General features: G+C 39.3%; 1 pseudogene; it reads left to right on the top strand.

The window, feature by feature from the left end:
* Positions 1-6,651: 6,651 nt before the first annotated feature.
* Positions 6,652-8,559, top strand: LOC129499976 (U2 small nuclear ribonucleoprotein B''-like; annotated as a pseudogene).
* The last annotated feature ends 7,093 nt before the right edge of the window (positions 8,560-15,652 follow it).

Consider the following 15,652-nt stretch of genomic DNA (forward strand, 5'->3'; position numbering starts at 1 on the left):
ATGTGAAAGTGCTTATATTCATCTTCCATTGCTGTATGACAATGTTGCCACAAGCTTAGAGGCTTAAAAAAACACCAGTTTATCATCTCAAATTCTCCACAGACTGGGAGTCTGGGCATGACTTCCCTGGACCCTCTGCTCAGGGTCTCATGGACTTGCATTCCAGGTGCTGGCCATGATGCCCTTATCATTTGGAGCTCAAGGTTTATTTGGACTGTTGGAAGAAATCTCCTCCTTGCAGCTGTGAGACGGAGGTACCCATTTTTTTCCTGCCTGTTGGTGGGTGACCCAAGGCCACCTGTGGTTCTCTGCCACGGGGCTCCCATAGTGACTCCAAACATAGATGTTTGCTCTCTTCCTTCCAGGCCAGTTGGAGTGAATCTGCTGATGTTTTGTTTTTGGTTTGGTTTGGTTTTGGTTTTAATCTCCTCCAATAGTTCATTCCATTAGATCAAGCTCACCGAGGAAAATTTCCATTTTGAGATTTATCAGTCAACTGGTCAGTCATCTAATCGTTAAGAGTGAAATTCCATCATAGTCACCATTTCTTCCACTCACAGGGTGCAGCTTATACAAGGTTAATGAGTTTGGGTGGAGTAGGCAAAGTCTGCAACTTGGGGCCAGTTTTGTTCTAGGCTACTCAGGCTAACCAGAAAAAAGGGGTCCCTTATGTGTGCTGGCCTAATCAACTAGAGTTCCCAGTATAGAATTTGAAGTTGGAGCCCCATTTAGAACTGATACAGCAGTTTTTTTATGCAAAAAAAAAATGGAACAAATGAAGCTCTTGACATAATAATAGTCAGGACTCTATCAGATACATGTGAGAGAAACCCACATTGACCTAGGTTAAGCAAAAGGAGAAGTTTTATTGGAAAGCTATTCATTTAATACTCAAAACTTAGAAAAATATCAAACAACCAAGACTTTGGAAGAACAGTTGTTGAACGAGCCTCAGGGCTAAACCAGACACTGAAAGGTCCTTCTGTTTATTATAATATTCTCAGGACATTCTCCTTACTTCCAGCTCTATTTCATAGGGGTAGGGAGGTCAGTTTTATTTTCTTGGATTTCTCACTATGGTAAATATGTGGAATGCATCCCAGCTACTCAATCATGCCTAATAGTTCCTGACCAGAGAAGAGATAGAAAGAGATTCAATTCCTGAAAAGGGACTCTGATGTGCCCAGTTTGGGGAATATTTCCATCCATGGACCAATTGGTCAGTCCCCAAGAGAGCCAGCTAGATGAAAACAGGAATGTGTAGGCGCTGTACATGTAGACGGAGGAAAGCCACTGAGAAAATAAACTCAACAGTGATCCACTAGACTTGGAGCTAACATACTAAACCTTTGGAAGTCCCAAACATTTGTTTCAATAGCAGAATAAGAAGAGAAAAGAAGAAAGAAAGAAGAAAGAAAGAAAGAAAGAAAGAAAGAAAGAAAGAAAGAAAGAAAGAAGAAAGAAAGAAAAGAAAGAAAGAAAGAAAGAAAAGAAATAAAATAAAAGAGAGAATAGTTGTTTCTGTGTATATTTTAGAATTTTAATATTTCTTCAAGAACAATTTGAGAGTAAGATCCATTTAAGGAATTTTTCATTTCTCTGTAGGAACAAAAGATGTTCTTGATTAAGAGAAGGGATTCCAATTCATTTGGTTTTATGGAAAGAAAACAGTTTTCAGACACATTATATTTCTGGCTTCATATAACTGAACTGGGCTTTTATCGAATGAATGTTACATAACCCTGGCTAGCTCTTCCCCCAGCTGCATGAGAAGAGCCAATGGAGCTCCCTTGAGCTCCTCTCCCAGCCAACCCAAAAAATACAGAGGAAGGGAACTCAACCAGTCCTGCCCTATTCCGCGGGCCAAACACTTTCTTGGTTTTCTCTGCTTTCTTCCACTGTTTGTTGCTAGATGGTGTGCTTTCCTTGACTCAAAGAGTGCTGACGTTCAGAATTCATATTTGAACTTTGAAGTAGAAGCAAAGAAAGCAAGTCTTCCACAGGAGTTTGATCCTAGCCTGCTTAGGCCCAAATGGCCAAATCTAAAGAATCAGTGTATGACCAAGGCTAATAGCCCAGCCACTGGATTTCCCCAAGGGAGTTTGGAGCCAACCCCATGAAGCAACGAGGTATCCCTTGGTTTTGTTTTCTGTGCATGATTTTTGTTTTTGTTTTAATTATGGGTATGGGTATGGGTATCTGTTAAGAATAAAATTAAAGTGATTGTGATGTCGTGTCATGGCTAGCCATACCTCTTTCCATAAAAATCTTTTGCAGTTCACACATACATACATACACACATTCACACGTTCATATGTTTTATCACAACTAAATACAAATGTATGTATGTGGGGTTCTAACATCCTAGTATAGTGGAGTTCTAAAATTGACTTTTAATTCCCTTTTTTTTACTAAGGAGTTTATGAGACCCCCTTAGTCAGTGTAAATGAGGATACATAGTATGCTTCAATCTGGAATCCTCTTATAATCTCTTCTATGACTGTGATAGTTTTTAGCAGGCCACCTACGTTGGGATTTGTCTTATTTAAAAGCCCTCATTACTATTTCCAGGGTAGTCTTTTTCTGTTATATCTACATTCTCAAATTTCTCTACCAGTTGATTTCTATAGAGAATTAACTCCTCTAATTTGTTCTATATAATACTTTCAGCCTGCTTTACTTCTTAACCTTGACATGATCTCTCTCTTCTCTCTCTCTGTCTTCTCTCCCCACTCCTCCTCCCTCATCTCTTTCTTGGATAGATGGTGGATGGATAGGAAGGAATGGAGGGAAAGAAGGAGGAAAAGAAAACAGGGAAAGAAAGAAAGAAGAGAAAGAAAGAAAGTTCTCAGAGAGCAGTCATATTATATTCCACAAACATTGACAAGAAGAGTCATCACTAGCTGGGTTGGTAACAATTTTCGTATTGGCTAAAACATGAGTATCATGCATGATGCATGTGGCCTAGGTCAACACTGACTAGTATCATGCATGATGCATGTGGCCTAGGTCAACACTGACTACAGAAGTTGAGAAAGTATCTGTTTAACAATTTCACACACGACACCATAGAGGTTAAACATGGTTAAAATTCAGTTGCCTTCTCTTTTTCGTAGGAGCATAGTCACAAAGGCAATAGATTCACAGGTTGTTGCAGAGGGGGCAAAAAGAGGCTCAGAAGAGAGAGACTTCAGGCCACCAAATACAAAGTCACTACCTCACTGCTCAGCCTTTTTTGTGCCTTAGGAATGAGTTGGGGAGAGACTTTGAAAAGCCTGGGAGTGGGTTTAATGGCCTATGCGACACCTGTGAGGTCAGGGAATTGGTAAGAGAGAGCCCTCTCTTCACCTCTATTGTTCCAGGGTGGCCTGGGTCATGCCCGAGAGCTGAACACAGTCAGAAGAAGTTAGCTCCTGCCGTCTAACTTAGAAGTATCAGAAAGGGAGACAGAACATGAGAGACTCCTAACTCTGGGAAACGAACAAGGGGTGGCAGAAAGGGAGGTGGGTGGGGGGGTGTGGGTGACTGGGTGACGGACACTGAGGGGGACACTTGATGGGATGAGCACTGGGTGTTATTCTATATGTTGGCAAATTGAACACCAATAAAAAATAAAATAAAAAATTAAAAAAGAGGTCTTCTTGACCTGAAGATGTTAATGAGCCTGTGATATGTGCTAACCTTGGAATGATTTCTCTTCTTTTTCTTCTATCATTACTTGCGCCTGTTTGTACATACAATTACGATATAAGGAAAATAAGTTTGGATGAAGGCACAGATAGATTGCAATTACTCTTCTTTAAAAAAAAGGAATTAGTGTCTAATGTAGTTAGATATTAACTATGTTGTCATTACTCGATGGGGTATGGCAATCAGATGAGGAGGATGGCACCTAACACCTACTATGTGTTAAAGCACCAATATCTATGAGTAACTAAAATTGTAGAGTAAATTTGAACTGATTCAAATTTTATTCCTAAAGTATTGGCACTCCCGTTTTTGCATTGTGATACATGTAGGGCTGGAAACACTCGGTGTTCCATATGGATCTCCTTGGATCCCCTTGACCATCCCTGAGTGGCCCTCTCCCAGTTTCTAGCCTGTCCCTGAGATGCTTTTGTAAAACTGCCTGAGGGCAACTGAGGCTATTTTGCTTACAGACTTGGAGCCAAGGAGCTGAAGGTGCCTGAGAGCCTATGCACCTCCTATTACCCCAGCCCTCGGCCAGTCACTGACACAAAAATATGAATGCCTGGCTTTTACCCCTCCAATCAGGACAAAAGCCGAGGTGAATTTTACTTTTCAGAGGACTTCACAGACTCTGGAAAGCAGGCTGAGGCTCCTCTCTGGCTTCTTTTACTTCCCTGTCCTACTAGTCCTACTCCCTTTGTGGTGTCTCCCATGAGCACTTCCTTTACAAATCATGTGTTTGGGGGTTGGTATACTTCTAAGAAACCTGATCTGAGACAATGGGCTGCCTTGAATAGAAGAGAAACTGATAAACTTGGACATGGTCTATCAGAAAATGCATTGGGCTGAGTCCACCCACAGAATTCTCCCTCCAAGAAATGTCATCTGTCAGATGTCACCACAAAAACACAACATTGAAATCCTCCCCAATCTAAGCCTGGATGAGGAATCTTTTCATATATTCAGTCTTTGTGCCAAAGGAGAGAGAAAAAAATTAAGTGAATATTCATACAAATTTAAAGATTCTTGTATCTCATTGTGTAATTTTTATTTATTTATTATTGAAGTGTAGTTGACCAGTTGTGGAGTTTTTTGATAGAGAAATGAATCAGAATTTATTCATTTTTTAAATTGTTAACGGGAATGTTGAATTCTATTGATTTACTCCAAAAAATAATAAAATGTCCCTTTCAGTTACTTTCTAGAGAAAGGTGAAGAACAGGAGGGAATGAGCAAGGCACAGGGAATGGAGACTAGGAGACTCAGTGAAAATCAAATTTGTAATCATGTCTGATGCTTAGAGAATGCTTATTTTAGGCCAATATCATCTGAATACGCTCACATATACTCTATGAATTGGAGACTATTATTATCTTCATATTTCAGATGCGTTTAAACTATGTGGGTCACTTATAAGCAAATTTTTCTACAATACAGCGCTGTAAATGTATCTCTCTTATGATATTCTTAATAACATTTTCTTTTCTCTAGCTTACTTTATTGTATAATGTATAGTATATAATACACATAACATACAGAATATGTGCCAGTCAACTGCTTATGTTATTAGTAAGGCTTCCAGTCAACAATCGGCTATTTAGTAGTTAGGTTCTCAGGGAATCAAAACTTACACGTGGATTATCAACTCCATGGGGGTGCCCCTAACTCCTGTGTTATCTAAGGGTCAATTGTACACGCATCCCCATATAGACAGACATCTGTGCGGAGGTATGTACTAACCTACAGTTCTGTGAGTTGGGAAATATTATAACCTTCATATTTCAGATGGGAAGACTGTAACACTGAGATGCTAAATGTGTCCCAAGGTCATCATACAGTATGTGGCACACCTGAGGTCTGGTCCCAGCAATGTGACTCTGGTGTCTGTGCCCTAAACCACTTCACTCGGCTACCTGTTCCTGGAGAGATTGAGAGAATTAAGTAGAAAGAAACAAAGACTGAAAAGGAAAAGATGGAAAGTCAAACATGTAAAAATTGACCCACACACAACGATTAAGACTTGGACCAAAAGGTACCAAACAGAGAGGAGCATGCACACATCCCACAGAGGCAAGGTGAAATCAATATAAAAAGACTCCCATTGTAACACAATCACAGAGAAAAATCCATACACACAAAAAATAAGGCACGCACGCTTTATAAAGACACAGTGAGACAAACCAAGGCAGGAGAGGGGGTGCGTCTAAATAAGCAAGACTCAAGACAAATGGGACGTGCCTGCAAAAGGATCCTGGGAACCAGAATTCAAGCAGATGAGTCTTTACTGCATGGATGGCTTTGTTGGTGTTATTCGAAGGGAACCATCTACCTTCAATGATAGGGAGAAGAAGAAACTGATAGGAACTATCCCGTAAGGGAACGTAAGTCCAAGATTCAGAATTTCTACTTGTTTCTTCCATTATCTACAGCTGTCTAAAAATCACTCCCAAACTTAATGGCTTAAAACAAGAACTATTTGATTATATGTCATTATTTTATGAGCCAGGAATTTGGGCATATGTACCTGGGCAAGAATTTTGTTCTATAGGGTGCTGACTCACCCATTTTTAGCTGGTGCCTGGTGGGCTGAAAGATCTAAGGTAACCTCCCTCATTCACGTGATACCTTGCCACAGTCAACTGGAAGGATGGGACTCAGCTAGGCCTCTTTCTCTCTTTCTCTCCCTCCCTCTCTCTCTCTCTCTCTCTCTCTCTCTGACTCTCTCTGTATTTTCAGGCCTTTCTCTGTGGTCTCTCCAGCAGGGCAGTCCGACTTCTTATTTTTTGTCTTGGGGCTTTAGGAGCCCAAAGCAGAAGCTGCTACCCTCATAAAAACAAGCTCCAGAGTTGCCACAGTCTCTTGCACATAGTCTCTTTCTGTTTGTTGAAATAGCCTCATGGCAGCACAGATTCAAGAGGAAGACAAATAGGCTGTGTCTCCTGATAAAAGGAGTACCAGAGAATGTGTGGCTGCCCTTCACCTGCCACACCACTCAAGCAGAAACAGGCCAGCGATGCACAGATGTCTGAGAAGCCAGCAAGGGTCCAAACCTTGGACACTTCCCAGAAGGAAGTGCTATGGGAAGCTAACCTGGAAGGCAGAAACTGTCTCTTGAGGTAACTAGTGAATCTGAGAGTTGGATAATTATGGAAGAGGAAGGAGGGCCCCGGGGTGGCTCAGTCGGGTAAGGGTCTGCCTCCAGCTCAGGTCATGATCCGGAGTCCTGGGATGGAGCCCCGAGTTGGGCTCCCTGTTCAGCGGGAAGCCTGCTTCTCCCTCTGCCCCTGTCCCCCTGCTCATGCTCACTCTCTCTCCCACATTCTCTCTTTCAAATAAGTAAATTCAAAAAAAAGAGAGAGAAAGAGAAAGAAGAAAAAGAAAGAAAAAAGAAAGAAAGAAAAGAAAGAAAGAAAGAAAGAAAGAAAGAAAGAAAGAAAGAAAGAAAGAAAGACTGTGTTGTTAGAGTTACACACCTTGTTTGGAACTAACTAGATACACTTACTTGGCCCCAAAGGTTATCTGTATGTTCTTAAGTGTTACATTGCACCTATTGCCTTACCTGCCTACGTGACCCCCTGTTCCCACTCCACAGATCCTAAGTTCTGATAATTTGCATTGACCTTCATATTTCTGGAGTTTCTTCCATCTGTAAATACAGCGGGGCCTGCAAGATTCATTACTAGCCCGTTGAGTCCGGATGACTCTCCTCTTCTATTTGCCGATCAAAAGACACACCCAACGGAGGAGTGGAGACAGGAAGAGCAATAGCACTGACAATGATGCAATTATATTAGCAGGGTTTTCCTTTTTTTCCCTGGGTCAAACGAGAATAGTTTGAGGCCACATGAGCAGTGTGCACACAGGCATTGGCTCTGGAGTCAGGTAGAAATCTGCCAAAGTGTTTCCAAAACAGACAACTCGTGTGAGCTGGATCTAAGATGAACTGAGTACTACTTATTTTCTAGGATTGTTGGGATTATTCAAGAAAACGGATACCGTGTGGATAGCACAGAATAGTCCTTCAATACATTCAAGCAATGGTTATGAACACCAGGTCGACCCTGCAGCATAAGGCGGTAGGGAACTGGAACAAAGGAATAAAACCCAGGGGTGCAGCCTGGGGTCTGGTCAAGCCTCGGTGCACCTGACCAGCGCAGGCCCCAGGCAATTTGAAACAGTTTAACTGCAAACACGGATATCAGACCAAATCATATAATTTACATGAACAATATGAAAGACAAAATTAAAAAAGAAGAATTGAAGTGATCCCTGTACGCCTTGCTTTCCTCAGTTTGGCCCTGTGGTAGGTATTGTAGCTTTACAGACCATGAAGATGAGGGGGCAAGCCTTTGTTATTTTTAAGGAACTGGGCTCATCCACAAATGGCTTGAGACAGTTACAAAGATTTCCATTTTATGGTAAACCAATGCGAACCCAGTAGGCAAAAACAGATTTGGATATAATATCTAAAATGCGTGGCACTTTGGCTGACAAAGAATAGAAGAAGGGAAAGAAAAAAGCAAAAACTGTGGAACAGACTGTGACCACTGCAAACAAAAGCCTGGTCAGGGAACACCAAATGCAGCAAATGCCCAAGGAAATTCAACACCAAATCCTCAGGTCCCTGATTACCCTCCAAACTATATTTTATTCCTCAACAATTTACCAGAAGAGACTAATGAGATGATGTTGTCTGTGCTGTTTAATCAGTTTCTGGGCTTTAAAGAAGTACGTTTGGTACCCGGGAGGCATGACATTGCTTTTGTTGAATTTGAAAATGATGGACAGGCTGGAGCTGCCAGGGATGCTTTACAGGGATTTAAAAACACACCGTCCCATGCTATGAAGATCACATATGCCAAAAAATAACATATGGCATAGTTGTCTTTAAAGGACTTGGTGTTATTTAAAGTGTTTGTTTTGATGACATTTGGTCAGGCCATTTTAATAGTTGGGATGTGGGGGAGTGACAGAGAAATTTTTGTGAATTCTAAAAAATAACCTAGTTTTTGTTTAGCCTTATTCAACAATAAAATATGAAGGCCTCATTTTTTTACAATTAACTTTTATTTGTATTCTATAAAAAAAACCTCTGTGCATCTAAACTTTAATTTCTAAATATTTTAATTATCTTCCATCTATAACTTACATGATTACACATACAATATGTACATACAGTTTATAAGTATAACTCAGATTTACATTCAGGCAGAAAATACATGTTACGCCATGGGTTTCACCCAAATTTATTTTCAGAATTCATTCTATTTTAAATTTGATTTCACCAGTGTCTGATTCAACTGATACATTTGCTAATCCATTCTTCATGAGCATAAAAATTTAGAAGCTATTATTGTTGATGGAAAGTAGTAATTTAAAAGTGACATCTTCTATGGCTGTGCGTGTGTGTAAGCATATTTAGAGAGCAATTATTTCTTGATTATTCTTTTTTTTAAAGATTGTATTTATTTATTCATGAGAGACGCAGAGACAGAGAGAGGCAGAGACACAGATGGAGGGAGAAGCAGGCTCCATGCAGGGAGCCCCATGTGGGACTCAATCCTGGGACCCCTGGATCATGCCCTGGGCTGAAGGCAGGCACTCAACTGCTGGGCCACCCAGGGATCCCCTACTTCTTGATTATTCTAAGTGTGCTTAAATGTAGTACACTTGAAAAGTGTATATAGGACCCCAAAAGAAAGTTCCCGCTAGGCTAGTTGTCTTTGACTATAGAAAAGTAGTTAAAATAGATCCTTGCATCCCCTGAGTCTGGCATTTTCTATACCAGAGCCTCATCACCAGGACATCACAGATTATTTGTTTCCTCTTCTCTGTAACCTCCAATTAGAATTAATCTTTCCCAGGGGGCGCCTGGGGGGCTCGGGGCCGGGGGGGTTAAGTATCTGCCTTTGGCTCTGGTCAGGATCCGCAGGGCCTGGGATTGAGCCCCATATCCTGGGCTCCTTGCCCAGTGGGATGTCTGCTTCTTCCTCTCCCTCTGCCTGCTGCTCCCCTGCCCATTCTCTCTCTCTCTCTCTCTCTCTCTCTCAAATACATAAATAAAATCCTCAAAAATAAATAATTAATCTCTCCCTCATATACCTTTGTTTTAAAGGGGTGTATGTTGTATTTTTTAAAATTATTTTAGCATTTTTATTTGATGCTTTAAGAATTGTTTGTTCATGCCCGTCTCTCCCACTTGATGACAAGTTCCTGAAGGCAAAAGACCCTAAACCTGTGTTCAAAATACCAACCAAAATGCAAATCAGGGATCCCTGGGTGGTGCAGCGGTTTGGCGCCTGCCTTTGGCCCAGGGCGCGATCCTGGAGACCTGGGATCGAATCCCATATCAGGCTCCCAGTGCATGGAGCCTGCTTCTCCCTCTGCCTGTGTCTCTGCCTCTCTCTCTCTCTCTCTCTCTCTCTCTCTCTCTGACTATCATAAATAAATAAAAATTTATTAAAAAAATCAAAATGCAAATCAAAAGACTCCATATGTAAAACACATTCAATAAAGGGGATTAAGTCTGCTAATGCACACACAGAAACCAGTCACGTACTTCATTAACCTGCCCAAAACAGTAACATAAAGTAATAAATACTAGCTTTTTACAGCAACAGAAGTATTTTTTTTAGTATGATGGACTATTTAAAACATACAGCCTTACTGGAGTATTTATGACTGATTTTATTCCAAAAATACATCATCTCACGTCTTGAGACAGAAGGGCAACCAGTGCAACCTCTGGATTGCTGACCCGGGCTACGCCAAGGGTCGCCCGAGGGACAGCAGCAGCAGCAGCCAGGCCTTGGAACTTGTCAGAAATGCAAATTGTCTGGCTGCACCCACATGTGCTGAATCAGAATCTCTGGATGCAGGAATCAGAAATCTGTGTTTTAGCAAATCTTCTGGGGAACTTCGATGCACACTAAAGTTTGAGGGAGATTAATACGAACATTTATTAAAATTCCAAGCGAGGAGAGAACTAAGGGGGCCTTTCGGTCTAGCTCTTTACTTACTGGATGAGATGCAGAGGCCAAGAAGGAATAAAGCACTTGCTTCAGTGGCAGAACCAATATCACAACCAGAATCCTTGATTCCAGACCCACGACCTTCTCACTTTAACCACCCTAAAAATGTCATTTTCCCTTAAAACAAAACACAGTGGTTTTGAATGAATACTAGGTGGAGTTTGAATTCATGTTGGGTGGAATCGGGGATCCAAACTGCAGTCACTTGCTGCAAATTGTTCAATTAATCAAAAGTCATTAAATAGAAAGAAGCAGGGTAAAGTTGCATCCTCTTGGCTGCTGGGAAGGAATCCGGCAGCCCGTGACCCTTCCATCCGTTCTGTCCCTGAGCAGTAACCACACAGGCACTCGCATGCGTGCACACAGGAATCCACGGGAAATTTCACTCCAGACACGCAACTCCATCACGATGAAGCCATTCCCCCTCCGCGGCGCGTTTAGGAACATCAGGCCTCCCTGTCTTGTCCTGACATCATGAGCGGGAAAGCATTTGTTCTTCTACCGTGAAGTGTTATGTTGGGTTTTTGTGGATTTCCTTTTTCCAGTTGAGGGTGTATTCTTGTGTTCTTTCTTTGCTGAGTATTTCACGGGGAATAGATATAGAATTTTGTCAAGTGGTTTTTTTCTGTTTGTTGAGATAAGTTTTCAATCTGACTTTTCATTTTTAGCTTGTAAGGTAGTGAATACATTGCTACATTTCCCGTTAAACCAGTCCTCTATTTCTGGGATAGAGCCCATTTGGTTATGACAAATTATCCATATTTGGGGGCTCAATTTGCTAAAATTTTGTTTGGGACTTTTATAAAGATGCTTATGAGGGATAGTGATGAGTAATTTTTCTCATTTGTTTGTTTTATTATGTTTCTTGGAATGCCTTTGCATGGTTTTGGAGTCAGCTTCATAGTAACTTCATAGAACAAGTTGGGGAGTATGACTTCCTCATTAATTTTTGGAACAGTGTGTCTAGAATTAATATTGTTCTTCCCTTAGATATTTGTTAGAGTTTACCGGGTAAGCAGTCTGAGCCTGGAGTTGTCTTTGTGGGAAGCTTTATAACTACAATTTCAATCTCATTAACAGGTATAGGAGTATTTAGATTATTTATTTGTTCATGAATGAGCTTCAGGAATTAATGCTTTCAGGGAATTTGACAATTTCCTCCCTCCTTCTTGACCTGGAAACTCTCTCAAAGCATTGTGGTGAGGATAGCACAGTCCTCAGCTCATGTGTTTCCCATCCGTCAGAAATCAGAAATCACTCTCCTTGTAACTCTAGGTGCAGTGTTTTGAAATTATTGTTCCATATTATTTATACATTTTTTATTTGTTCCTTATGTGTGGGTAAACTCCATCCCTGTTTCTTCAGCATGGCCAGAAGTGGAAGTGTTCTTTTGATTGGCCTTTGCATACCATTTATTTTTCCATGCGTGGTCTCCTTTTTCCTATGCTTTTACTTTTACCTTAGCCGCTCTTTTCTATTTAAATTCCATGTCTTGTAGACAGCATATAATTGAGTCTTTCTTTAAAAAAAAATCCTAACTATCTCTGCATTTTAATTGGTGTATTAGGCCATTTACATTAAATACAATTATCAATACTTATAGGTTTAAATCTATTAACTTTTGGTATTTGTTTTCTTGGTTTCCCATCTGTAATTTGATCCATTTTTCCTGCCTTCATTTGGATTGCATGTTGTTTTTTAATTCTATTTTATTTTTGTTCTATTTTATTCCTAATACTGTTAAGATTTTCTTTTTTTTCTTTTTATAATTGATTATGATGTGATTTAACATGGTTTTCTGAGTAATTTTTATTGACTTTTCCAGATCAGTGGGTTTATGAGTTTTCATCAACTTTAGAAAACATTTACACGTTTTGTCTTCAAATGTTTTTCTGACACCTCATCCTTTTCCTTTGGAATTTCAATTACACGTATATTAGAAGGCTGGACACTGTCCTACTGGACCTGGATTCTTTGTTTTTTCAATATAATTTTCCCTCCTGTACTTCATTATGGATAGTTTCTATTGCTATATCTTCAAGTTTACTGATCTCTTATTCTACTGTACCTAGACTGTTCTGAATTTCATACAGTGCATTCTTCATATCTGATGTTATATTTTTCCTCTCTAGAAGTTCCATGTTGGCCATTTTTATAGCTTCGATATTAAAGAAGATTTTCTTCTCATCATTTCATGTTTTGCTCTACCTCCTTGAACATGTGGGTCATATTTATAAGAGCTGTTTATATGTCATTGCCAATTTCAACATCTCTGTTATTTCCAGATTAATTCCTATTGATTCAATTTTATAATAGTATGAGTCAGAATTTTCTTACTCATTTGCAGAAGATTTTTAATTTTGATTTTGTGGATTTATAGTATCAGTTGCTCTATTTTGTTATATTCCTTTAAATTCTGTTAAATTTTGTTCCAGTGTGTTACTTATAATATGTAAGCTATAGGTAAGTTATGCAATAAGAAAGTTACCTATAATCAGATCATTCTGAGTTTTCTTTCAAACTTCATTATAGTGTGGCTGTAGAGTTAAAACTAAAATTTCAAATGCTGCCTTGTTACTTTGAGCCTCACAGGTCCCCACAGGCCTAGCTATGTGTTTCCCTGCTCTCATGGGAAAGTCTATCCATCTGGTTAGTTCCCTTATCAGCTGGACCAGCTGCACTGTACTAGGTCATCAACTTAACATGTCTTATCTCCTGCCAGTCCACAAAACTATTCAAACAAGCCGATCACAACATCTCATAAGAACCAAGGGGTACCACTTGTAAACTACAAAGCCTGCCTGCATAGCCACATTGGAATTACTTTGCTCCCAAAGGCAATGCCATATGACCCTCATGGAATTTGCTGCCAATCTCTTCTGGCACCATCGTTGGGTGCATGTGTTTGACAATCCTGTACTATTTAGGGTAGGAGACCCTGCACCAACAGGGTGAATAAGAGTTCATCAGAACAGTGCCTAAAGCAACTCACAGTCTAGGGACAATGTAATTCCATGAAGATAATACTCTTTTTTCTTTTTTATAATAAATTTATTTTTTATTGCTGTTCAATTTGCCAACATACAGAATAACACCCAGTGCTCATCCCATCAAGTGCCCCCCTCAGTGCCCGTCACCCATTCACCCCCACCCCCCGCCCTCCTCCCTTTCCACCACCCCTAGGAAGATAATACTCTTGAGAATTCTATCAGATGAGCCTTGTATTATATGATCTTCACACATATTCAGGTAGGAACATGAACAATTTCCAAACCTGCGTGATTTCTAGGAATTATTCTTCTCCTCCTTCATGGTGGTGCTTTATGTGATCCTCGGGGAGTTTTCAAAACCTCTTCCTTATTATATGTAGATAACTTTTCAGCTAAAGACTCAAAAGATTCCTCTAAAAATCTCTGGAACTCTTTCTGTGCAGTTATTTCCTCTCCAGTAATCTCAAGAGCAAATTTTAGCCAACTTAGCCTCCCTAAATTTTGACTTTTTACTCTTCAACTTAGCAAGACTCTTGGGTTCTGTTTGGGTTCCTATAACTTTACTGCGGCATGAAAACTCTCCAAGCTACTAGAAAATCTTAGGGCACATACTATTTAGTTGTATTCTCTCAGGAGTCACAATTCTGTGCTGTTTGTTATCCAGTATCTGACAACTTTTACTTCTTTTTTTTGACAACTTTTACTTCTTACATGTTCTCTTTTTAAAATTGTTTAAGGCAATGGATGTGGGTAAAATCTGACCCCTATTAGATTCATCTTGACTGGAAGGGAAAGTTCTCATCTAAAATTTTAAAGTGTATTTTTAAACAAATAATTATGTGCTCAAAAATGGGAAAAAAAGTTTGTTTTTCAAATAGAAGTAGAAGCTAAATTCCCCTTTAAAAATTCTGAGAATTTATAGATGTGCGAAAGACTTTGTTTTTAAAGATTTACTTTGAAACCCTGGAAACTGTTGATTTTCACCAAGATGTATGTTATTCTTTGGCAAGTTTCCTATTTTTTCTCAATGTTGTCTCTCAGATCTCTTGCCATCATATATCTCTAGATTAAAATAAACTCCTATCTGATCTTTCTGGCTCCACTCTCAACCTCGTGTTGGATCTCTTGCCCATCAATGCAGAATAGATTGTTCCTTACAACTCTCCTCATCATAATATCCCACTCAAACTTGAAAGATATTTTTCTAATGCTTACATAATTAAATAAAAACTTTCAAGATTTGGACTACTTTATAAACTAAACCACAGAACAAATGTTATTTATTAATAGAATTATGCTCTGCCTAAATTTAAAAAGCCCTAACTTATTTCCATTAACGATGTGAGTCACAGAGTCAATGGTATTAAACTGCAATATGTTTAGCTTCCCTCCCAACTTTTTTTTTTTTTTAGTTTATTTGCCAGTATTTGAATGTTGCTTGAGGGATAATTCTCTTCATTTCTTGATCTAACATTTATTGAATGTTCACTATTTTCCAAGTGCTATGATATATATGTTAGATATATAGATGACAGTTATTATAAGCTTATATATAATATAGTGATTATGCACTTTACATATGATAATCATATAATGACATAATACTTCATTTTAATACAATCTTATGAAGTAGGACTCCACACCTATTTTCATTTAACAGTTGAGGAAATATTCAATTAGAGAGATACACAGTGATTGTATCACAGATATGAGATGTATATATGATCTTTCTGTTTCCAGAATAGAAAGATCTTAACAATTATATATAAATGAGCAATGTATGATGCAATTATCTATTTGTTGAGGGAATCCTGAAATAACAAATTACGATTCAAGCAAAAAATTATAAGAAAAAAGTAATATATGATAATAAAGTATAAAAGCCACAATGATTATTTAACAGTCATGTAATGTTAGAGGCTCCTGGGTGGCTCAGTTGGT

The sequence above is a fragment of the Nyctereutes procyonoides genome, unplaced genomic scaffold (assembly GCF_905146905.1).
Source record: "Nyctereutes procyonoides isolate TBG_1078 unplaced genomic scaffold, NYPRO_anot_genome, whole genome shotgun sequence".
NCBI classification, from domain to species: Eukaryota; Metazoa; Chordata; class Mammalia; order Carnivora; family Canidae; genus Nyctereutes; species Nyctereutes procyonoides.